This window comes from Salmo salar, chromosome 11 (genome assembly GCF_965601325.2).
Source record: "Salmo salar chromosome 11, fSalSal1, whole genome shotgun sequence".
In the NCBI taxonomy this organism is placed as follows: Eukaryota; Metazoa; Chordata; class Actinopteri; order Salmoniformes; family Salmonidae; genus Salmo; species Salmo salar.
In genome coordinates this window covers 44,714,541-44,741,604 of record NC_138301.1, presented here as the reverse complement: position 1 = coordinate 44,741,604, position 27,064 = coordinate 44,714,541, and the positions used below count along the sequence as shown (strand labels likewise).

The 27,064-nt window shown below is 41.1% G+C and overlaps 1 protein-coding gene across 1 annotated transcript in view; it reads right to left on the bottom strand.

Moving 5' to 3' along the window:
- Positions 1–8,714, bottom strand: part of LOC123725165 (leucine-rich repeat-containing protein 4C-like) — a 51,579-nt gene extending 42,865 nt beyond the window's left edge. The window contains exon 1 of the mRNA XM_045689589.2: positions 7,483–8,714. The gene's annotated coding sequence lies outside the window, so the exon portion shown is untranslated. The remainder of the gene's footprint in view (positions 1–7,482) is intronic.
- Between the last annotated feature and the right edge of the window lie 18,350 nt (positions 8,715–27,064).

Genomic DNA, 27,064 nt, shown 5'->3' with positions numbered 1-27,064 from the left:
GGCTGAATAATCCTCTTTCAGGAGCACGGAACCCTGACGATCCTGACTGCCACAGTGGCTGGAATACTGAGAAGAGTTCCACCGGTCTGGCTGGCTGATACGTTGGTCAGACTCATTCACAAGCAGTCAACTTCATCGAGATGTGGCTAGCTGTCTCCAGACCAGACACAAACACATGTTTCATCAGGGGGAGGGTGGTTCAGTAACCATCCACCAAGGCTGGGTGGGCAGGATGTTATGGATGTTAAACCAGGGTCAGTGCTCTGTGATATTGGGGAAGCCCCACTTCAGAAGGACAGAACGGCTGATTAGGGTTTGAGCAGGAGACACAAAGTGAGGGAGATCGTTGTTTACTAGAAAGGAGGGACACAGACAAACAGACACACACAGATACACAGACACTCATAAACATGCACAGACACACACTCACGCACACACACACTGTAGAATTTGTCTCCCTGTGGAATTCTTCTTCAGTAGATCCCTCAACTGAAACATTATTGAACATCAATCCTGTACAGTACGAGTACAACAGGAAAGATAATGATCTGAAGAAATGGATCAGCATTTTTGCCATTGACAAAAGTCCAAGACAGTCAGAAATGAACATTCATGAACATTTTATTTCCTCGGCTTGCAGTCGTATAACACTCAATGGAAGCAGGCAGCAGCTGCCTACTGGAAGCAGAGTTGGGAGACATTTAAGTGATGCATGTCAATTGCTAGCCTGGTTACACCACGGAATACTGCAGCATTCCAGTGTGGTTTAAAAAGGCTAGTCAATATAGTCACCAAAGGTTCATATCTAAGACAAAGGTATTTAAATCCGAGCCTGGAGGTCCGATGTCCTGCTGGTTGTCTTATCTAGCTGATAATGAATTGCACTCACCTAGTGTCCTGGTGTCCCAGGTCTAAATCTGTTCCTTATTAGAGGGGAACAATGAAAATCAGCAGTGATTGTTTTCACTTTAAAGGAGCCTAACAGTGGCTGTCTGACAGCAAGGCTCATATACTGTAACCATCCATGGCTATATCAACATATGCACCATATTTATAAGATGAATATACATTATTAATTTAGAAAGATTGTCAATATTATGCCCCGTCAAATTGTAGGGGGCAGATAAGATACCTTGTATTCCGGACATGCACTGGATGGACAATGTTAGTGGGCTGATTGTTGCAGGATTGACACGCTCCAAAAAAATTATGATCTTTTATTCGAGCAAGATGGAACCATGGGCACTTTCTCTACTGGGTCGTTCCACTAAATGAGTGCCCTTTGCGTCCCTTTGATATTTTAAGTAGAAATTGCGCACCAATATTGAATTTGAAAAGCCTGTGATATTCAATTAAGTGCCCTTTAATAATCACCACATGGAGAATTTAATAAATCAGACTTTTTTATATGAATAAAGACTTGCTAATGTGGCAAAATTCTGCATTTGAAATGTCCCTCCATGCACCCTCTGTAACTTCCAGAAAGATTGGAACCTACTTAACCATAACATATCTCCCAGTTTTTACCATCATTGTAAAGTCTAGTTATTTTGTTGCTTTGATAAAGTAATTTCCGAAGATTATTGTTTACAGTGAGCTTCAAAAGTATTAGGACCGTAACATTTTTTGTGTTGTTTTGTCTCTGTACTCCAGCACTTTGGATTTGAAATGAAACAATGACTATGAGGTTAAAGTGCAAACTGTCAGCTTTCATTTGAGGGTATTTTCATCCATATCAGGTGAACCGTTTTGAAATTACAGCACTTTATGTACATAGTCCCCCCATTTTAGGGGACTAAAAGTATTGGGATTCACTTATATGTGTATTTAAGTAGTCAAAAATGTTGAATGTGTTCCCATATTCCTAGCATGGACTGACTACATCAAGCTTGTGACTCCACAAACTTGTTGGATGCATTTGCTGTTTGTTTTGGTTGTGTTTCAGAAAATGTTGTGCCCAATAGAAATGAAAGTTAAATAATGTATTGTGTCATTTTGGAGTCACATTTATTGTAAATAAGAATATAACATGTTTCTAAAGACTTCAACATTATTGTGGATGCTACTATGATTACGGATAATCCTGAATGAATCGTGAATAATGATAAGTGAGAAAGTTAGAGGCACAAATATCATGCCCTCAAGACATGCCAACCTCTCACCATTACAATAACAGGGGAGGTTAGTATTTTATGTCATATCCACCAAGACATGCTAACCTCTCACCATTACAATTACAGGGGAGGTTAGTATTTTATATCATATCCACCAAGACATGCTAACCTCTCACCATTACAATAACAGGGGATGTTAGTATTTTATATCATATCCACCAAGACATGCTAACCTCTCACCATTACAATAACAGGGGATGTTAGTATTTTATATCATATCCACCAAGACATGCTAACCTCTCACCATTACAATTACAGGGGAGGTTAGTATTTTATGTCATATCCACCAAGACATGCCAACCTCTCACCATTACAATTACAGGGGAGGTTAGTATTTTATGTCATATCCACCAAGACATGCCAACCTCTCACCATTACAATTACAGGGGAGGTTAGTATTTTATATCATATCCACCAAGACATGCTAACCTCTCACCATTACAATTACAGGGGAGGTTAGTATTTTATATCATACCCCAAGACATGCTAACCTCTCACCATTACAATTACAGGGGAGGTTAGTATTTTATATCATACCCCAAGACATGCTAACCTCTCACCATTACAATAACAGGGGAGGTTAGTATTTTATATCATATCCACCAAGACATGCTACCCTCTCACCATTACAATAACAGGGGATGTTAGTATTTTATATCATATCCACCAAGACATGCTAACCTCTCACCATTACAATTACAGGGGAGGTTAGTATTTTATATCATATCCACCAAGACATGCTAACCTCTCACCATTACAATTACAGGGGAGGTTAGTATTTTATATCATACCCCAAGACATGCTAACCTCTCAGCATTACAATAACAGGGGATGTTAGTATTTTATATCATATCCACCAAGACATGCTAACCTCTCACCATTACAATAACAGGGGATGTTAGCATATATTGTGTCATATTGTATCATCCAAAGTGGTGGAGTACAGAGCCAAAACAACAACAAATGTGTGTCTGTCCCAATAGTTTTGGAGCTCACTGTATTTCATATGATTAGTGATTCATTTTAAGGTAAAAAACAACAACCCAGCCCTTATTTTAAAGTCAACCCTGTTCTGTAAACTGAACTCTCATTTTAATATGGTGAAACTATTCCTTTTTAAATATTTTTTCCCGAGAAATATTGAACATCTAATAATCAAATCATAGTGTAAAACCTGGTGAGCACCATTTTCTGGTGGAAAACTGAATGGGTCGAGCATAACACAGCAGCCTTATTACTCAGACATAACACAGCAGCCCTATTACTCAGACATAACACAGCATCCCTATTACTCAGACATAACACAGCAGCCCTATTACAAGCTTCCATTCACCCTGTCACAAGGGGATTTATGGCTAATTTAAGATGAAATCGTCAACTCTGTTACGGTCAACCCTGTTACTATATTTGGCACTTAATAGGCACTTACTATAGTCATTTTTATTTAACCTCTTGAGATAGGGAAAATAGTTCTTTAACATTAAAAAAGGATATGCCCCTTTTTTTCAATTTTCGCCTAAAATAACATACCCAAATCTAACTGCCTGTATTGCAGGCCCTGAAGCAAGGATATGCATATTTGTGGTACCATTTGAAAGGCAACACTTTGAAGTTTGTGGAAATGTGAAAGGGATGTAGGAGGATATAACACAATTGATCTGGTGAAAGATAATGCAAAGAGAAAACCAAACATTCTTTTGTATTTTTGTTGTACCATCATCTTTGAAATTCAAGAGAAAGGCCATAATGTATTATTCCAGCCCAGGTGCAATTTAGATTTTGGTCACTAGATGGCAGCAGTGTATGTGCAACGTGTTAGACTGATCCAATGAACCATTGCAATTATTTTCAAAATGTTGTATCAAGACTGCCCAAATGTGCCTAGTTTGTTTATTAATAACTTTTCATGTTGAAAATTGTGCACTCTCCTTAAATAATAACATGGTATTCTTTCACTGTAATACTACTGTATATTGGACAGTGCAGTTAGATTAACAAGAATTTAAGCTTTCTGCCATTATCAGATATGTCTATGTCTTAGGAAATGTTCTTGTTACTTACAACCTTATGCTAATCGCATTAGCCTACGTTAGCTCAACCGCCCTGTGGAATGGATACCGATCCCGAAGAAGTTAAGGACAGAATGAATGAAATTTTTTTATGACAGAATGTTAAAATGAAGTGAAAACAAAACAAAATAAATAATCTCAAAGGTATGGACTACAGTAGAAGTATGAGACAGTGTTTCGACTACAGTAGAAGTATGAGGCAGTATATCGACTATAGTAGAAGCATGAGGCAATGCATCGACTACAGTAGAAGTAAGAGGCAATGTATCAACTACAGTAGAATATGAGGCAGTGTATCAACTACAGTAGAAGTATGAGGCAGTGTATAAACTACAGTAGAATATGAGGCAGTGTATCAACTACAGTAAAAGTACGAGGTAGTGTATGGACTACAGTAGAATATGAGGCAGTGTATCAACTACAGTAAAAGTATGAGGTAGTGTATGGACTACAGTAGAAGTATGAGGCAGTGTATCGACTACAGTAGAATATGAGGCAGTGTATCAACTACAGTGGAAGTATGAGGCAGTGTATAAACTACAGTAGAAGTATGAGTCAATGTATCAACTACAGTAGAATATGAGGCAGTGTATGTACTACAGTAGAAGTAAGAGGCAATGTGTCAACTACAGTAGAAGTATGAGGCACTGTATCAACTACATTTGAAGTATGAGGCAGTGTATCGACTACATTTGAAGTATGAGGCAGTGTATGAACTACAGTAGAAGTATGAGGCAGTGTATTGACTACAGTAGAAGTATGAGGCAGTGTATGGACTACAGTAGAAGTATGAGGCAGTGGAGGCCCATGTGTCTACTTCCTCTTAGTTAAACTCCTCAGTATGAATGAGACATAGCATGGTCATATTGTACTTAGTGCATATATTTTTCTAAACAGCATGCAGTATTGTTAATACAATACTGTAAAAATACCTTTAGTAAACTGTAGGTAATAGTTACATTCTGACACAGCCCCCCCAGTGTGAATTTACCCCCCCCCCCCCATTGTAATCTACAGTATTTTCCACTGAACAATGCTGACCAAGATCTTCACAAGCCTCCACTGGAGGACACTGATGTTAGCCCGATGTTTATGAATGACCTTTAAGAGAAAGTTCATCCTTTCAATAACAAATGAATGGGGAAGATTGGCACCACGTTATTAGATGGTATTAATCTTTCTGACTCATATAGGATTGAGGCTTGGACATTTCTCTAAATGAATATCATGTGATCTAGACCACAGACGGTGTGGAATACCAGCTCGACATGAGAACGCTTTTGAGATATGAGAACATCACACAACATTTATATGAACTTCTATGTCATCCAAACCAAACTCTTGGCAAGTCATTCAAGCCAGACCTTGATACTTCATATATTTGAAGATGCTTTAGGCCAGAAGTCAGTGAGAGTCTGAGACTGTGATCTAAGTCGATAAATCAAGGCATTAGGCTGTGAAATGTAACATTGTATTGATTCCATGCTCACAGGACCCAACAGACGTGTCACTTCACACCATGAGTGCAATCTGCTTCCATGATTTGCACTGCTAAACATATTCAGTGCTATGGCATAGTAACAGTCAGTTTCAGGTTGAAGTAATTCAAGCAGAAGACCAAACAGCTTACATCATAGTGATTAGTTAAACATGACTAATTTAAAGTGGTATATTACGCATATAGCAGACATGCCATTATTGAAAGAAATATAAATGGGATTTAAGGTAATGTGTGCCTTTGGCAAAACATGATAGGGGTTTCCAATTTCCAGCGTAAGCCAAAAAGTAAATATCATTCTTCTTGAGCTGCTGGTCTGTTGGCAAATGGTGAATATGCAACAACATGTGAAGAGATAATATACTTCATGCATATTTGAATGAGTGTTCTGAAGAACCAATGTTTACAGTGAGAAACCGTTGAAATTAAAGTGCATGCCAATTGAAACATTCATGTTTTCTCAATGCACAGTTGCTTAAAACCTGCTAATGAGCATGGCCTACAGGTTAATGGTTATTTATAATGGAGAAACGTACATGAACACAGTATTACTATCTAAAGAAATGTGCTTTCATGTTCTGGGTAATATGCTTTCATGCTCGTGTAAATCTATATAGGAGGCCTAACAAGGTACCGCCCTCCAGTAGCCTAACGCGGGTAGAATTTCCAGCACCACCTTCCAATGGACAGCTCCCATCAACACGTAACTGTATTAACTCACCCAAGCGTGACGCCCCGTTGAGGCACCGCTGCTATAATATAACACCCACTATTTAGAATCTGAATCAGCACCAAATGACATAACTCCTGGTTGGACGTCATGCTCCTTCTGGTCAACAGTGCTCGGGAATCCGATTGGGTGAAATCAACACTAATGCACCTCCATCACATTCCATTAGCAGCTGTGCCACCGGAAGACCACTGGGGTTGAGACACAAGCAGTCTCATGTGGGCTGACACTCCGCTCCAGTCAATTGCTTTGAACGTCATAAATATCACGGTGGATTTAACATGCACGGATACATACAGAGTTAGTGGTTAAAAGGTAACTGGGGGGCCTAGTCAATTGAGAAATATTACTCAAAACATCCCAAATCTAAGAAACCCTATTGTAGAACTCACCTGAAGAATTTGGTGAGTCAATCTGGTGGCCCCGGTGCTGAAAATGTGTCATTACTAAGCGGCATGACGAACCACACCTGAGCTGAATATGAATGACCATATGACGTATTCTAGCAACATTGGTATAATGGCTATACAGGGATTTACAGAATCCCGAATCTACCTAAACACACTGTCTCACCAAACGGTCTAGGCCATACCCCCATCATTAAATAAATAAAGCCTATTATTACGTATATATTTATCTAACCACTTACTATGTATCCTTCGGACTCTCTCTCTCCCTCCCTCCCCCCCCCCCCCCCCTCTCTCTCTCTCTCTCTCTCTCTCTCTCTCTCTTAAACACGCATGCACATATACACACACGCAAGCGCGCGCGCGCGAGAGAGCTTCACATGGTTTAATTATGTCTGTAAAAAAATTTGAATTAACATTATCTATTGTACATGTAGCCTAAAGCGACATTATAGCGACATTAGTCTATAGCGGAAAACGGTGTCGTGTTGAACACCCAAATGACCACTCTGTCGTGTAGAGTCGCCGAGATGGATAAGAAAGATTAAAGTGCCTAACTTAATGCAGATATAAGAGGTGAATATATCAAATAAAACATACTTACGCATTTTCTCGAAGATATGAGATTGTGCTCAAAATCAAGCAAAAAAATCTAACACACCAGGGCCAAGGTATCCAATTGGATTGGCTGTAAGACTGATGCACAATTCTCACCCATGTGAAAGGATTCGAGGCAACCACACGTAGTCTACATCGGCAGCAGCAGAATCAAAAACGTAAGAAAACGAACCTCGAACGCAATAAAAAAAATTACAAATGATCAAAAAGAGGTGCATGAAATTGGGATGAATCCAGCATTCCTGTGGCCACAGTGGAGAAAACCCGCGGGGTGCCGGTAGCTTTTGACTTTGTATTCCGATTGGGGGAAATGCTGCCGAGTTTGTGAGAGAGCGATAAGTCTGGGGCTATTTCTACATATAGCCCTTTCCTGTGGAACTGAACGTGGTGCCCTATATAGGATTTCTCAGTGACATTATTCTTGAGCGCACACAGTTAATGCCATAAACCGAGATTGAAATGAACTATCCACATTTCGATTGATGTTCATCCCTTATTGGTGCAGTTCTCTGATAGCCTACTGGAGGATTTGCAAAGGTATAATGTCAGTTACCATAAAGGGTCACATGTCCAGGCAATATTCCCGAACATGATCGATGTAGCAAGCGTAAAATCAAACACAGATATAAGTATATGCATGGATGCAGTCGAGGTGTGTACATACATGTCTCAAAAGGACGCAGACATTCTTATTCGAAGGTTCTGATCCAGATTCGTCCAACAACCACCAAATGCATCCATAGCCAATCCATCAACTTGATTCCCTGGGAAATAACGCAGAGCCTAATACGCAAACCAATGGCATATGAGCGCGCGGAATGTAGCCTATATGCGCTCTGTAATGACTAAATATCCACCAGAAGCTGGTTTTGGATGCAGTCCGGTAGGCTACCTATTTAACATAAGCGTAACTATTGATAATAATTTTTGCGTTGTCAGGGGGATTTGTGGGATCCGTGTAATATCAGCACCATCAATATTCCGTGTGTTACATATCCACCGGGGAGCCACTGTGTTCTAACCGCTCTTGCGCTTGCTGCAGTCCATGGCTGGAATAGGGAGGAATTCATTAGACTGCATGGTCCGAGCTCAGCGATGTAAAAATCTGCTACACGCTGAATACTACTGCCGTGTGTGCGGTAGGCTATAGACTGCAACCTCTCTAGTATTCACCAACAATCCACCGTCTCATTCTACCGATCTTCCATTTGGGTTACATCTCTCTGAACTCATTCATTATTGACTGATCAATAGCATTAACACATAAAGGCCAGAGGGAATGGTGTGTGTGTGTGTGTGTGTGTGTGTGTGTGTGTGTGTGTGTGTGTGTGTGTGTGTGTGTGTGTGTGTGTGTGTGTGTGTGTGTGTGTGTGTGTGTGTTAACTTGATGAGGCAGGGTTGCCACCTACAGGCGTTTGCTCCTCTCAATTCAACTATTGACAATAATCAGTCATTTCACAGGGTGTCCTGCCTAATCAAAATGATACACTTCGGTAGTCTTTAAATCACCTGCATCTGCACCTTTTACATTATAGGTCATTGCATTTTCAGTGACTTACAAGGATGTCTGAGCATGTAACAGGACGTCCGATTCCGGTGTGACCTCAGGCAAGTGGCACTTTGTGAGAAGCTTCATAGAAATGAGACGGCAATGACAGTAGGCTGTGTGGCTGGATGTATTGTGTAGCGTTGAGTTGATCTAGTAGAGGCCAGAGCCATACTTAGAATACATGTAATGCTCTGGTCTAGGCCACATGCCATTCAACATATAAAACAGCCCTACATTGTTACTAGAAACCATTTGGTGCTCATCGTTGCAGTGAAAATGTATCATCGTAACCTGACACAAACACATAGACAAACAGGCGCAGGCGCGGGCACACGCACACGCGTTCAGGCGATTCAGCACCGACTGAAAAGAACAGCGACAGAATCTGAATTTCGAAATTCAGCCCGCAAGACAGTGGACAGCGACTGTTTTAGGCGCAGCCAGTCGAAGCCTAGAAGTCGAATGATATATGCTTGTGCTTTGCTTTTAGTGTTTTGTGTAATTGATGTCTATATATGTATGTATAGTGTAATGGTTGTTTATTGATGTGTTGATGTAGGCTATATTTATGAACATTTGAACATCTTGGCCATGTGCTGTTATAATCTCCACCCGGCACAGCCAGAAGAGGACTGGCCACCCCTCATAGCCTGGTTCCTCTCTAGGTTTCTTCCTAGGTTTTGGCCTTTCTAGGGAGTTTTTCCTTGCCACCGTGCTTCTACACCTGCATTAATCGCTGTTTGGGGTTTTAGGCTGAGTTTCTGTACAGCACTTTGAGATATCAGCTGATGTAAGAAGGGCTATATAAATACATTTGATTTGATTTGATGCAGGGCTCATGGTTAGATGGTTAGATTAAAATACATGAAAGGGCTGGTAATCTTACAGAAGGCCTAGTTATGGGAATAACAGCAACACAGAGGGAAAGTCTTAAAGCACCATAGTGTATTATTATGTTTCCTTCTTTGCCTTACTGATCCTTACTGATCATTTAAACCGGTTTAAACCGGTTTAAATGGTTAGATTCAGTAGTAACTTACAAGGCAAAGCTGAAAACTAGCACACAAACCAACACTATTTAATTTCACAAAGTATTGTATTACATTAGATTACACTACACCTGCCCGGAAAGAACCGTTTAGAACAATGTTGAGGTGATCGTAACTGTATATACTTTCCTTTAATGTAAAACATTTTTTATAAAGGAAGTCACATTAATGACGTAATGGTCACATAACCATGAAAGATTAGAACACTTTCATCTTCAGACACGGCGGATTCATTTTGATATATTTTCTATAATCAGCATTTTATGCAGGCTTTGATGAAACATGAATTTAAATTCGGAGAGATGTCTTTGAGAGCCGAAAATACATCTAAAACTATCAGTGGGATGGTTGAAGGGAGGGATGGATAAAATGTGACGTTGTAAAAGTGATTAGTTGCAGCAAGTATTCTTCTGAATACATCTAAGTACTGTAGTAGAACACTGTAATAAAAATACAATCTACTTCCATGTCAACTGTTTTGCTCCGAATACTTCCATTGATTTAGTTACTTGGTCAAATTAAACATCACAGAAATTCCACCTGACATGACAGCCAACATTAAATAATTGGCTCCTATTTTAAACCAAAAAAACGTTTAATAAGGCTTTAATGAGGCTTTACGGGTCTTGGAAAAATCCATGCTAGGGTGCCAAAGAACCCACATTAATGACTGCAGTGACTGCTTATAAAGTATTTATAAATAATCTGTGTAGCGCTTATGAAGACATTATGAACGCTCTATAAAGACGTTATAGGTTTTCGTTCGTTTGGGACCCAAATGGGAATGTGTTCTAGGTCACATCGTGGCATCAAGCAACTAACCTTTTTATTTTGGGGAACTGCTTCGTCAGTTCCTCATTAACTGTGGTTCATGCGATGCTATGACAAGCCTGTTACATCATGACCATGTTTAAAACAGCCAAAATCATGTTTTTCAGGAAATTGATGATATTTTGATGAAAACAGATCAAAGTATGATGACCAAAGTATGAAAAATGACTGTTGCTTCTACATTGATCAAGTTTGATTATAAAGTTACTGGTTCCCTCCCCAATGTCAAACACTTGGATTCATTATTAAGGGGACAAGGTGACATCACCTTAACGCTCATTTTAATACACCAATGGTAACGTGATTCTCTTACCTAATGTAAATAAGTTCTGCCTTGTAACCAACTTCGGAGAAGGCGTGCTGCACAGGGGCGTGGTATATATGGATAGATAGCAACTCTACTGGTTCCTACATTTTAGTGTAGGGTGTCAGCAAATATAATTCAAAGTTTACACTATTTATCTCTGGCAAAATATTATATGTCACCCCTTTCAGCTGCGTCTGGTGTTAGCATGTTGCTGGCTAGCTAGGTCTTCAGCCAGCGTGGAACAAAAGGGGGCGATGGGTCATTCAAAACGCAGACGCAGTTGTCAAGTCAACACATCAGTCAGTGGTGCTGTGAACTGCACCACAAGAGACATGCCAAACGGGAGATGAATTTAAAAAAAATTGATATCATTGATGCAATTTCAATGTTGTTTGAGTTGCTTTGTGTTTCACCAAATTAGCTTGAAATGATTTAACTGTAACACTGCTCACTGCATCCAAGTTGCTTGAAATAGGCGTTTCAAAGAGCTGTCAGTCAAGGCGAGCTCATGAATATAAGCTCCCCGCCCACTCAGCCTGTCTTTACAAACTTCCTGGTAGTTAGCCAAATGTAATTTTCAGAATCTTGAAATACCTGAAGCAGTAAACTGCCAAATAAATTGAAGGACACGGAGGAAAGCGGCAAGTTAAAGTGTTAACAAATCCCTGAGGAAAGGTGCCTTCCGTTGGTTAATCTCCTTCAGTTTGGCCCACAGCCCCTGCACTGTCACACTGCATTGTCTGTTTCTTCCTCCTTCATCTCTTTCTATGTCTGCCTATAGGGAGTTTGGGATCAGCTGTCTTGAAAAAACAAGTCTCACAGCTTTCTGGGACAAACTTCAAGAGCCAGAAAAAAAAACTTCCAAGGATTTTCCATAGCTACTGTACCAAGGCTGTCCTTCAATTATTAAGATGGCTACCCCCAATGCACTTGTTCTCCCAGCCTTGATTGAATATTAAGTGGCCACCCCCAACATAAGAGATCCATAAGATGAGGCCCATGCAGAGACTAAAGGCTGAGTCGGCATCAACTCCTTTCCCTGAGTCCCAGCAGAAGACGAACCCGAGCCTTTCAACACAACTGCAGAGTATGCCTGTCACATCTGGGCTAAATTCTCTTAGGAGGGAGGAGCGATGCGGCGCTATTACCATTTCCCAGGTAATGTGGAGAGTGTCTGCGCCTCCATGTCCCCGAAGTAGGGCGATGCCTATTTCTGTCGGCGTTTGTGGTGGTTTTAAACAATTTAGTGGTTTGAAAGGATGCAAAACCCAGAAAGATACCAGAAAAACTGTTAAGCGAAGTCCATGAGTACAGGACAAAGCAGTTGAATCCATTGACCAGATGTGTATAACGTACGGCTGTCAAGAGTTCATCAGTTCATTGAAATTCACTTTTTGTCATTTTAGTGCACAATTTTTTTCTTTAACGTGATTCGTCACATTGTCTGAAAGCATTCAGAATAGACTGAAACATCCAAAATACAGTACATACTCATTACAGGTAAAAACAACAAAGCATTATCAAAACAAGTTGACATTGAAGTTAAAGAAAGGATGCTTTATCAATTTACCACATTTTGCAAACCGTTACTTGAGTTTGGACAAAATCAAGACGTCAATATTCTTTTAATGCTTTTTCTATATAAAAAAATCTTAAAATTACAGCTCAATTTGAGCAAATTCTGAATTTGAGATTAATCCCGATAATCACAGCAAATCATGCAATTAACTCAAGATGTTTTAGTCGTTTTACAGCCTTAGTATAAAGGTAGAAACATAATAGCATATTTACCCTTTCATTTACTTTACCATTTCAGCTGTGGCCTTAATAGAGGATATCTTTTTTAAATCAAACATTACTTATTGGCAATTAAGTAGGAATTGAACTGACTTGATGGGTAGACACTTATTCACTCTCCTTTTTTCCTTTTCCACTGAACACACCGATACTTCAGGTTGTGAGGCCCTTGTCCTATACAAAACTCACATATTGTATGTAAAGCACCTTGTCATCATTGAGCATGTGTCATCCCTGAGCTTGCGTCTTTCTTGAGCATATCAGTAAAAAAAAGGTTAAATAGCTCTCATTTGCCTGTTAATCCTAAACAGAATCCTTATCATCATTTACTTGTTACTCCTAAACAGAATCCTTATCATCATTTACTTGTCATTCCTAAACAGAATCCTTATCGTTTACTTGTTATTCCTAAAAAGAATCCTTATCATTTGCTTGTTATTCCTAAACAGAATCCTTATCATCATTTACTTGTTATTCCTAAACAGAATCCTTATCATCATTTACTTGTTATTCCTAAACAGAATCCTTATAATTTACTTGTTATTCCTAAACATAATCCTTATCATCATTTGCACTAAGCTTCATGACATCTAGCCTGACTGACGCCCGACCCACGTGACGACACAGCAAGAAGACTTTGAGAGCTCGTGTCAGCCAGACTACATGACAGCCGCTGTAACTCACAAAGACACCCCAGGCCCTCATTCATTGACCCAACATCCTGTGCTTTCTACATATTTTCAACTCAATCACTTCACTCTTCAACACACAGGCAATATCCCGACAACATGAAAATACTCTTTAAGATTAAGTATTCCAGCATCTGAATTGTTTTACTCTTCTCTTGGCCTCTCTGGGATAGGCAAGGAGAAGTCAAACAATGTACATGAAGAATTATCCAAAACTCCCTCTGTCTCCATGCCAATATGGATACCTGGCGCGCCGTCAAATTCACTCCGCCTCCCATCGACGGTGAACTTTGCTGTCCTACTGCGTTGTTTTCCCCGAATACATTATTTTGATTAATTGCACTGGATCCCCATTGGATTTGAATGACCTCCAAAAACTGTACTGAGTGCTGATCACATGACTTCCAGTACAGCCCCAGATTTCTACAAAGCATGGTAATGAGGCTCATTAGCATAAACATGAAGAGAGAGAAGAAGAAGAGCGGCTCTCCCTGTTGTACACTATGAGTTGTACTACTTCTGTGATTTGGGTTGGCATGTTTCGCCCACCTCTAGCTAAGTTCCTCCAGTTTCATTCCATTGCCATCCTACTTGAACTTGCTGCATGCAAAATCAAACAAGAGAGCGGTGAAGATGAGTGATCATGCTTCAGGGCCGTGATGACAGAGGAGGGAAGTTATAGGATGACCTCAGTGTTCCTGTCAGTTTGGTGGAGGATGACAAGTTATAGGATGACCTCAGTGTTCCTGTCAGTTTGGTGGAGGATGACAAGTTACAGGATGACCTCAGCATTCCTGTCAGTTTGGTGAAGGATGTCAAGTTACAGGATGACCTCAGCGTTCCTGTGAGTTTGGTGAAGGATGTCAAGTTACAGGATGACCTCAGTATTCCTGTGAGTTTGGTGAAGGATGTCAAACAGAAGAAAAGCAGGTCTCCGTTAGACCTGATACTTATCCCAACGTCTGTCAGTGGCTGTCACCCCAAGGCCTTCCTGAACCCGGAATGGACTCGTCCTGTCTGTCAGGTTTCATCTAGCAACGATCTCTGTTCTTTGACCTCTCTTCATCACAGAGGAGGGGAAAACAAAGGTACGGAACAAAGAAAGGTCACCTCACTACTGAACTGAACTTTGACCTTTATTCAACACAGAGGAGAGGAAAACAAAGGGAGGGAACAAAGAAAGGTCATCTCACTACTGAACTGAACTTTGACCTTTATTCAACACAGAGGAGAGGAAAACAAAGGGAGGGAACAAAGAAAGGTCATCTCACTACTGAACTGAACTTTGACCTTTATTCAACACAGAGGAGAGGAAAACAAAGGGAGGGAACAAAGAAAGGTCATCTCACTACTGAACTGAAATCAGCATTTCACCTTGAAGGCCTAACACTCTGTTGATAGCGTTACTTATGGCTGGTAGAGTGATGATTCAGGCCATGACTCTTACAGGTGGTCGAGGTCTGATACTCCACTAAGCGGACCTAACCAGAGACAGTGGTAGAATATGAAGGTCTTGTACATATTCTCAACGTTACACATATTATTGCATCCGACTGTTATGCAGCTCTTTTTACATTGCTTTCTCCTCAGTCAGGGAAAAGGTGAAGTTTGTATTTTGAGTAAAGATTACCTGGAGACTTTGCTGATCAATACCAGCCCTCACAGCCAACACTATCTCTGAAGAGCGGAGTAAAGATTGATTGTTGTTAAGCACTTTACAGGATGGAAAGAGGATGAGGACAGATCATAAAACGCCCACGCGCCCACCAACCTGCCTGCCTCTGCTGCTCCCGGGACCAGCCAATCAATACGCGGATCAGCACAAAATCATGAAATCAACAAGAAGGCCGGCACAGAAGCACTAGAGGGATGTGAAGTCTTATAGTTGGTGTAGCACAAAAAGCACATTGAAACAGTCGGTGTTAATAACCAACACCGTTCATACAGTTGGCTTTCTCTTTGAGACTGTATTTTTAGATACAGTTTTAACATTTGGCCTTGAATCTGGTCTTATTGATTCCAATAGATTCTTGCCGAGGAACACAACTGTTCACATATACTCCAGGGAATAATGCAACTTGTGTTATAAAGCTGTAGTTTCAATATCTAGACTATCATCCATTCATTTCTGCCTATTTGCAGAGAGATCATATATTTGGCTTCATACCTCACATCTCCACCCATACCATTATCTTGTTATATGGACTGATGCCACTAATGCCCAAAATGGACGGATGCCACTCGCTTGGCTCTTATGATAATGAAGTACATTTTCAAGCTGGAAAGGTGGAGCTCATATTATTCAGTTAGCTGATGGGTAAGACTCCCTGGCTAAATAAAAGTATAAAATGAATTAAACAAAATTCATGCAAACGGTGTGGAGAGAACCATGCTGTGGATAGGTTGGGCTAGTCTCAGGGCTAGTGGGCTAATGTCAAGGCTAGTGGGTTAGTGTCAGGGCTAGTGAGCTAGTGTCAGGGCTAGTGGGCTAAGGTCATGGCTAGTGTGCTAAGGTCAGGACTAGTGTCAGGGGTAGTGGGCTAAGGTCAGGGCTAGTGTGCTAAGGTCAGGACTAGTGTCAGGTGTAGTGGGCTAATCTCAGGGCTAGTGGGATAAGGTTAGAACTAATGGGCTAATGTCAGGGCTAGTGTCAGGGCTAGTGAGCTAATGTCAGGGCTAGTGGGCTAATGTCAGGGCTAGTGGGCTAATGTCATGGCTAGTGGGCTAATGTCAGGGCTAGTGTCAGGGCTAGTGGGCTAATGTCAGGGCTAGTGTCAGGGCTAGTGGGCTAATGTCAGGGCTAGTGTCAGGGCTAGTGGGCTAGTATCAGGACTAGTTGGCTAGTGTCAGGACTAGTGGGCTAATGTCAGGGTTAGTGGCAGGGCTAGTGGGCTAGTGTCAGGGCTAGTGGGCTAATGTCAGGGCTAGTGGGCTAATGTCAGGGCTATTTGGCTAGTGGCAGGGCTAGTGTCAGGGCTAGTGTCCGGGCTAGTGGGCTAGTGTCAGGGCTAGTGTCAGGGCAAGTGGACTAATGTCAGGGCTAGTGGGCTAGTGTCAGGGCTAGTGGGCTAACGAAAGGGCTAGTGTCAGGGCTAGTGGGCTAATATCAGGGCTAGTGGGCTAGTATCAGGACTAGTGGGCTAATATCAGGGCTAGTGGACTAATATCAGGGCTAGTGGACTAATATCAGGGCTAATGGGCTAGTGGCAGGGCTAGTGGGCTAGTGTCCAGGCTAGTGGGCTAGTGTCAGGGCTAGTGGGCTAGTGGCACGGCTAGTGGGCTAGTGTCAGGGCTAGTGGGCTAATGTCGGGGCTAGTGGGCTACTGTCAGGGCTAGTGTCAGGGAAAATGGGCTAATGTCAGGGCTAGTGGGCTAAGGTCAGGACTAGTGGTCTAATGTCAGGGTTAGTGGCAGGGCTAATGGGCTAGTGTCAGGGCTAGTGGGCTAATGTCAGGGCTAGTGTCAGGGATAGTGGGCTAATGTCAGGGCTAGTGGGCTAGTGTCAGGACTAGTGTCAGGGCTAGTGTCAGGACTAGTGTCAGGGCTAGTGTCAGGGCTAGTGTCAGGGTGCGCTGCTCTTCGGCTGTGTCAAAGGATTTGTTAGAAAACCTCTGTTTGACACATGAATAAGAAATGTTAACTGCTGTTGCTGGGTTTGCTTACTGTAAAATGAATAGCTTACTGCAGTTAAATCTGTTCATATTTGACTACATATAATAGCTGCTTACAGCTACAATCCTTATTTGGTGGGATATTACAACAACAAATAAGTTACTGTGACAACAAACAGTTTTCCCCCTCGGACATCACTGCACGCTCGATAGAACAGCAGAATATGTAACCATGCTTATCACGTTCCTCTCCTCCGTTTCTCCTCCGTTACATCATCAAAACAAAAACTCGAACAAAGGCGCCGGGGCGGACATGCTGCTGTTTCCTCAAATGCGGATTCCATCTTTAAGTTAAAATTATGAACCTGACCAAAAAAAACTCTGTCTCACTCCAAAACACATGCTTCACAATTTGGCAGTTGCACGCTTCCAGGCTTTTTTTTATTGAAAGCTTCTGGGTGAATAACTGTAAACAATGATGACTCATTTCTCATTGAAGTGGCCTTTCAACACTGCTAAATGACAACGTTTCAAGCTACCTTCATTTTAAGTCAGAAGTCAATGAATTAAGGTAGAGTTCAGAGTACTGGTTGATGGACAGTACTCTTCACAGTCATTACTCAGCTTGGAGTGATGGGAAACATGATCTGATAAAACTCTTAGCTGTTCACTATTAAAACATAGAGGAGTCCAACTTTAACTAACAAATGTCCCTAATACTTGAGTATTTACCTGGCAGGTACAAAGGCAGTGTAATTACAGTGTAGAGACAGGCAGTGTTGCACAGTAATCACAACTAGTACAGGGTTATTCCATTGGTTTCGATCACATTTTGACTGCACTCCTTTTGATTTCCACCAAATGTTCAATATATATTTGCCCATGGTAGAAGTGATCAGAAAGTATATTTTTGGACCTGAATACCAAAACATTTAGGAGATAGAGGTGCTAAAAGTCGACCCATTTTGCATACTCCACCCCACCATCAGACATCCATGTCTTCATCACTAGAAATTATAAACGATTGAGGTTGATATCATTTTAAACCTTACAAACAGGTTTGTCAAACAATAGTATTGTCACGTCCTGACCAGTAAAAGGGGTTATTTGTTATTGTAGTTTGGTCAGGGCGTGGTAGGGGATGTTTGTTTTGTGTGGTTCGGGTTTTTTGGTTTATGTTCTACATTTTATATTTCTATGTGTTTATCTAGTTTTTCTATTTCTATGTTGGGGTTTTGGTAGGACCTCCAATTAGAGATAGCCGGTTGTCGTTGCCTCTAATTGGAGGCCATATTTAGTTGGGTTAGTTTTCTCTTGTGTTTTGTGGGTGGTTGTTTCCTGTATAGTCTATGCACCTTACGGGACTGTTTTCGTCGTTTGTTTTGTTTAAGTGTTTCTTCTCTTTAATAAATAAGAAGATGATCAATATATCCGCTGCATTTTGGGTCCACTCCTTACGACGACCGTGACAAGTATGTATTTCTTTTAAAGTTTAATGAAAATTGTCTTTTTTTTTTACTTTAACAGATTTTCTTTTTTTTAAACACAAACAAAAAAAAATCCCCCCACATATGTTGTAGCTTTGACCCTATTTTACATAATTTGAGGTGTTTGTGTTGTGCCCACCATCGGTTGAGACACACCATACTCTTGAATACAGGCTGGGTGTCATGTTTTGGCTGATAAATGTACTAAAACAGCTACAGTGGGGGGAAAAGTATTTTGATCCCCTGCTGATTTTGTACGTTTGCACACTTACAAAGGAATGATCAGTCTATAATTTTAATGGTAGGTATATTTGAACAGTGAGAGACAGAATAACAACAAAAAAATCCAGAAAAACGCTTTTAAAATGTTTTATAAAATGATTTGCATTTTAATGAGGGAAATAAGTATTTGACCCCTCTGCAAAACATGACTTAGTACTTGGTGGCAAAATCCTTGTTGGCAATCACAGAGGTCAGACGTTTCTTGTAGCTGGCCACCAGGTTTGCACACATCTCAAGAGGGATTTTGTCCCACTCCTCTTTGCAGACCTTCTCCAAGTCATTAAGGTTTCGAGGCTGACGTTTGGCAACTCAAACCTTCAGCTACCTCCTCAGATTTTCTATGGGATTAAGGTCTGGAGACTGGCTAGGCCACTCCAGGACCTTAATGTGCTTCTTCTTGAGCCACTCCTTTGTTGCCTTGGCCGTGTGTTTTGGGTCATTGTCATGCTGGAATACCCATCCACGACCCATTTTCAATGCCCTGGCTGAGGGAAGGAGGTTCTCACCCAAGATTTGACGGTACATGGCCCCGTCCATCGTCCCTTTGATGCGGTGAAGTTGTTCCTGTCCCCTTAGCAGAAAAACACCCCCAAAGCATAATGTTTCCACCTCCATGTTTGACGGTGGAGATGGTGTTCTTGGGGTCATAGGCAGCATTCCTCCTCCTCCAAACACGGCGAGTTGAGTTGATGTCAAAGAGGTCCATTTTGGTCTCATCTGACCACAACACTTTCACAAGTTGTCCTCTGAGTCATTCAGATGTTCATTGGCAAACTTCAGACGGGCATGTATATGTATTCTTGAGCAGGGGGACCTTGCGGGCGCTGCAGGATTTCAGTCCTTCACGGCGTAGTGTGTTACCAATTGTTTTCTTGGTGACTATGGTCCCAGCTGCCTTGAGATCATTGACAAGATCCTCTCGTGTAGTTCTGGGCTGATTCCTCACCGTTCTCATGATCATTGCAACCCCACGAGGTAAGATCTTGCATGGAGCCCCAGGCCGAGGGATATTGACAGTTCTTTTGTGTTTCTTCCATTTGCGAATAATCGCACCAAACGTTGTCACCTTCTCACCAAGCTGCTTGGCGATGGTCTTGTAGCCATTCCAGCCTTGTGTAGGTCTACAATCTTGTCCCTGACATCCTTGGAGAGCTCTTTGGTCTTGGCCATGATGGAGAGTTTGGAATCTGATTGATTGATTGCTTCTGTGGACAGGTGTCTTTTTTACAGGTAACAAGCTGCGGTTAGGAGCACTCCCTTAAGAGTGTGCTCCTAATCTCAGCTCGTTACCTGTATAAAAGACACCTGGGAGCCAGAAATCTTTCTGATTGAGAGGGGGTCAAATACTTATTTCCCTCATTAAAATGCAAATCAATTTATAACATTTTTGACATGCGTTTTTCTGGAGATTTTTGTTGTTATTCTGTCTCTCCCTGTTCACATAAACATACCATTAAAATTATAGACTGATCCTTTCTTTATCAGCTGGCAAACGTACAAAATCAGCAGGGGATCAAATACTTTTTCCCCCCACTGTATATAATTGAAATGTCAACTTTCAAATGGTGGCACGAAGATGGTTGGAGGGCCACACATCAGAGAATGTTGACTTGACTAAGAATATCAATATCAATACCTTCCTAATATTGGTTTTACATTAGACTGTCAATCTTTCATTGGAAACCTATTGAAATTAGAACTGTAGATATTAGAATAGACATTCCTATTTAAGTTGACATTTGATGGTGGGTGGACCTGCGGCCATTTTTGTAGTAGTAATTGAAAGTAAAAATGTCAATTCAATTTAAATGTCAATGATGTACCAGCTAAATTGAAGTGGTCTGAAGGGAGCTTCAAGTTCCGGAAAAGATTTGGCATGGGTCATCAGATTTTCAAAAAGTTCTACAGCTGGCTTGACTGGCTGCATCACTGCTTGGTATGGCAAATGCACCACCCTCGACCGCAAAGCTCTACAGATGGTGGTGCGGACAGCCTAGTACATCACTGGGGCCGAGCTCCACGCCATCCAGGACCTCCCTGCCATCCAGGACCTCTATATCAGGCGGGGTCAGAGGAAGGCCTGAAACATTTCCAGCGACTCCAGCCACCCAAGCCATAGACTGTGCACTCTGCTACCATCCGACTAACAGGTCCCAGAGCATCGGCTCCCAGACCAACAGGCTCCGAGACAGCTTCTAGCCCCAAGCCATAAGACTGCTAAATAGCCATAAGACTGCTAAATTGTTCCTTATTAAATGGTTACCAGGATTATCTGCAGCGACCCCATTTTGCACTGATTCTTTGAACACACAAGGCTATACACTGAGTGTATAAAACATTAGGAACACCTTCCGACTCTATTAGGGGTCAAAAGTGTTCCACAGGGATGCTGGCCCATGTTGACTCCAATGCTTCCCACAGTTGTGTCAAGTTGGCTGGATGTCCTTTGGGTGGTGGAACATAAGAGAAACTGTTGAGTGTGAAAAACCCGGCGGCGTTGCAGTTCTTGATACACTCAAAGCGGAGCGCCTGGCACCTACTACCCTACACCGTTCAAAGGCCCTTAAATATTTTCTCTTGCCCATTCACTCTCTGAATGGCACACATACACAATCCATGTCCCAATTGTCTCAAGGCTTAAAAATCCTTCTTTAACCTGTCTCCTCCCCTTCATCTACAGTGATTAAAGTGGATTTAACAAGTGACATCAATAAAGGATCAGAGCTTTCACCTGGATTCCCCTGGTCAGTCTATGTCATGGAAAGAGCATGTTTTGTAAAATCAGTGTACACACTATATACACACACACAATCACCCACTCACACACACTACACTTACACTACATACATACACACACACACACACACACACAAACACACACACACACACCTTCACAGTGAGCATATGCTGCTGCTACTCTGTTCTTTAGTTTACTATTATTATTATCTATCCTGATGTCCTGTCACTTTACCCTGCCTTCATGTACATATCTACCTCAAATACCTTATTATTATCTATCCTGATACCTAGTCACTTTACCCTGCCTTCATGTTCATATCTACCTCAAATACCTTATTATTATCTATCCTGATGTCTAGTCACTTTACCCTGCCTTCATGTACATATCTACCTCAAATACCTTATTATTATCTATCCTGATGCCTAGTCACTTTACCCTGCCTTCATGTTCATATCTACCTCAAATACCTTATTATTATCTATCCTGATGCCTAGTCACTTTACCCTGCCTTCATGTTCATATCTACCTCAAATACCTTATTATTATCTATCCTGATGCCTAGTCACTTTACCCTGCCTTCATGTTTATATCTACCTCAAATACCTTATTATTATCTATCCTGATGCCTAGTCACTTTACCCTGCCTTCATGTTCATATCTACCTCAAATACCTTATTATTATCTATCCTGATGTCCTGTCACTTTACCCTGCCTTCATGTTCATATCTACCTCAAATACCTTATTATTATCTATCCTGATGTCCTGTCACTTTACCCTGCCTTCATGTTCATATCTACCTCAAATACCTTATTATTATCTATCCTGATACCTAGTCACTTTACCCTGCCTTCATGTTCATATCTACCTCAAATACCTTATTATTATCTATCCTGATGTCCTGTCACTTTACCCTGCCTTCATGTTCATATCTACCTCAAATACCATATTATTATCTATCCTGATGTCTAGTCACTTTTTTTTAATTTTTTTTTTATTATTTTCTACATTGTAGAATAATATTGAAGACATCAAAACTATGAAATAACACATACGGAATCATGTAGTAACCAAAAAAGAGAGTATATTTTATATTTGAGATTCTTCAAAGTAGACACCCTTTGCCTTGATGACAGCTTTACACACTCTTGGCGTTCTCTCAACCAGCTTCATGAGGTAGTCACCTGGAACCCATTTCAATTAACAGGTGTGCCTTGTTAAAAGTTAATTTGTGGAATTTCTTTCCTTCTTAATGCATTTGAGCCAATCAGCTGTGTTGTGACAAGGTAGAGGTGGTATACAGAAGATAGTCCAATTTGGTAAAAGACCAAGTCCATATTATGGCAAGAACAGCTCACCTTCCAACAGGACAACGACCCTAAGCACACAGCCAAGACAACCCAGTAGTTGCTTCGGGACAAGTCTCTGAATGTCCTTGAGTGGCCCAGCCAGAGCCCGGACTTGAACCCGATCGAACATCTCTGTCACGTCCTGACCAGTAAAAGGGGTTATTTGTTATTGTAGTTTGGTCAGGGCGTGGCAAGGGGTGTTTGTTTTGTGTGTTTCTGGGTTTTTGATTTATGTTCTATATTTTCTATTTCTATGTTTATTCTAGTTTTCTATTTCTATGTTGTGTTTTTCAATGACCTTCAATTAGAGGCAGCTGGTTGTCGTTGCCTCTAATTGGAGGCCATATTTAAGTGTGTTCGTTTTTCACTTGTGTTTGTGGGTGGTTGTTTCCGGTATAGTCTGTGCACCTTACTGGACTGTTTTTCCTTTAATAAAAAAGAAGATGATCAATATACCCGCTGCATTTTGGTCCACTCCTTACGACGCCCAAGACAGAACCACCCACCAAAAGAGAACCAAGCAGCGGAAGAAGGAGCAGCAGGATAAATATTTGGAGTCGTGGACATGGGAGGAAATATTAGATGGAAAGGGACCTTGGAGGCAGGCTGGGTAGTACCGGCGACCGAAGGAGGAATTGGAGGCAGCAAAGACAGAACGACGGAGGTATGAGGCATTATATCCTCCATTTCAGGAAGTGAGGCGGCAGCCCCAAAAATTGGATTGATGATGGGGAAAAAAAAACATTTAATCCATTTTAGAATAGGGCTGTAATGTAACAAAATGTGGAAAAAGTCAAGGGGTCTGAATACTTTCTGAATGCACTGTAATCCCTGTATATAGCTGCACATTGATCTGGTACTGGTACTTCCTGTATATAGCTGCACATTGATCTGGTACTGGTACTCCCTGTATATAGCTGCACATTGATCTGGTACTGGTACTCCCTGTATATAGCTGCACATTGATCTGGTACTGGTACTTCCTATATATAGCTGCACATTGATCTGGTACTGGTACTCCCTGTATATAGCTTCACATTGATCTGGTACTGGTACTTCCTGTATATAGCTCCACATTGATCTGGTACTGGTACGTCCTGTATATAGCTCCACATTGATCTGGTACTGGTACTCCCTGTATATACTGTAGCTCCATTCTTGAGTATTCTTTTCCTTTTTTGTTACTATTTTATTTTTATTATCATTTCTTTAACTCTGCATCGTTGGGAAGGGCTCTTAAGCAAAAATTTCAACAACAAAAAATAAATAATATTTATTTTATTTTATTATGAATGATATTTCTATGACTGACATGACACCCAGCCTGTACTATAGACCATTCTGGGTTTCAACTGATGGCGGGCAAAACACAAACACCTCAGATTGTCTCAACTGATGGTGGACACAGCACAAACACCTCAGATTATGTAAAATAGGGTCAAAGCTACAACATATGCAACATTTTTTATTATAATAAGAGTTTACGTGTTTTTAGATAACTTATGGTAAAAGTTAAAGAATTACATCATTTTTCTAAATACAAACAAATCTAGAAATTATACAATAATTAGACGACCCTGTTTGTAAGGTTTTAAATGTATCAACCTCAACCGTTTATAATTTCTAGTGATGAAGACATGGATGTCTCATGGTGGGGTGGAGTATGCAAAATGGGTCGACTTTTAGCACCTCTATCTCCTAAATGTTTTGGTATTCAGGTGTAAAAAGTGACTTTTGACCACTTCTACCATCGGTACAAATATGTATATAATATGTATATAATACGTATGGAAAGTTTGATTCTCATCAAAAAGGGTAAGGTCAAAAAGCGATTGAAATCAAATGGAATGACCCTGTATCTATTTTAAGTTTGTGTAATATCCCTTTGACATTTCATGTGACATTTTTCATGTGCATTAGATTTGTAGATAAACTGAAAATGATGGCTGAACATCTCACCCTAAAAGTACTACAGTATGTAAGAATGAGTGTGCCATGGTAGCTACCATGAAAACACATAGGTATTAAGGGCACTTACTGTCAAGTGGGACCTAATAGCATATAATTTCCTTCAGAAAGCCCCTTACAAAGGCTCTGCAGCTACCTCACAGAGACCTTCCCTTATATACATGCCAGCCATAAAAAGTGACCCATTGCCTGGGCATGAACTCTCTTTCTGTGTCTTTTGGCCTTTGACGAGCGAGTAAGGCTTGTGGATGTTCACCTCATCCATCATTTAGGCAACGTTGGGAGGGGAGAGAGTCAGACCGGGTGGGGGAGGATGGAGAGAGGATGGGGGGAGGATGCGGGGATGATAGCATGATGAATGAGGAAGTGTTCAGCTTCCTCAGAGCACAGTGTGATCTGTCTACAGGCAGTGTGTCTAAATGATGAGCTGGCCTGACCAAGTCCCTCCCCGACCAGGCCAACTAACATTGTACCTGTAGGCTTAGCTTACACTGAATCCTGCAGGTGGTGGATATCATTATTGTTACATTTGTACATGTATGTATGGTGCCTTTCAGCAGGTTGGGCGGCTTGAAATACAATAGCAAATGATGAATGCAGTGTGAAATCACTTAGCCATCTCAGAGACAGACGGATATAGCGTATTCTCATGAGTAGTGTAAGAATCATGTTGAATGCCTATAGGCTTTAGCTCAGAGGGCTAACAAGGTATTGAACTTCGCTGACAAACCAGTTTAAATTCCCAATTGGTTCAATGCGCTCAATGTCTTTGCCTTGTTACCGTCCCTTCCCCCTCACCTACCATCTGTCTGGGGAGACCTGCTCCCTTAGCTTATCTAGTTTTCACTACTGAAGACTCAGTGGAGGTCTGTAAGAGATCTGTCTTGTGTACTGTAGACTCATCCATCCATCTGTCTTGTGTACTGTAGACTCATCCAAATTCACTTAAAGTGGCAGCAATAAAGCCTCTCTTGAAAAATCCAAACCTTGACCAGGAAAACTTAAAAAACGATCTCCCGTTCCTCTAACTCTTTTTTGTAAAATCTGTTGTGCTGCAACTCACTGCCTTCCTGAAGACAAATAATGTATATGAAATGCTTCAGTCTGGTTTTAGACCCCATCATAGCACTGAGACTGCACTCGTCAAGGTGGTAAATTACCTTTTAATAGCATCAGATCAAGGCTCTGCATCTGTCCTTGTGCTCCTAGACCTTAGTGCTGTTTTTTGACACCACCGATCACCACATTCTTTTGGAGAGACTAGAAACACTAATTGGTCTAAACGGACAAGTTCTTATCTGTTGGAAAGATATCAGTTCGTCTCTGTGGATGGTTTGTCCTCTGACAAATCAACTGTACGTTTAGGCATTCCTCAAGGTTCCGTTTTAGGACCACTATTGTTTTCACTATATATTCTACCTCTTGGTGATGTCATTCGGAAACACAATGTCGTCTTTCACTGCTATATGGATGACACACAGCTGTACATTTCGATTAAACATGGTAAAGCCCAAAAATGACCTACCATGGAAGCCTGTGTTTCAAAAATAAGGAAGTAGATGGCGGCAATGTTTGTACTTTTAAACTCTGACAAAACAGATATGCTAGTTCTAGGTCCCAAGAAACAAAGATATCGAATGTTGGATCTGACAATTAATCTTGATGGTTGTACAGTCGTCTCAAATAAAACTGAAGGACCTCGGCGTTACTCTGGACCCTGATCTCTCTTTTGACGAACATATCAATAATATTTCAAGGACAGCTTATTTCCATCTTTGTAACATTGCAAAAATCTGAAACTTTTTGCTCAAAACTGATGCAGAAAAGCTAATCCATGCTTTTGCAACTTCTAGATTAGACTACTGCAATGCTCTGCTCTACGGCTACCCGGATAATGCACTAAATAACTTC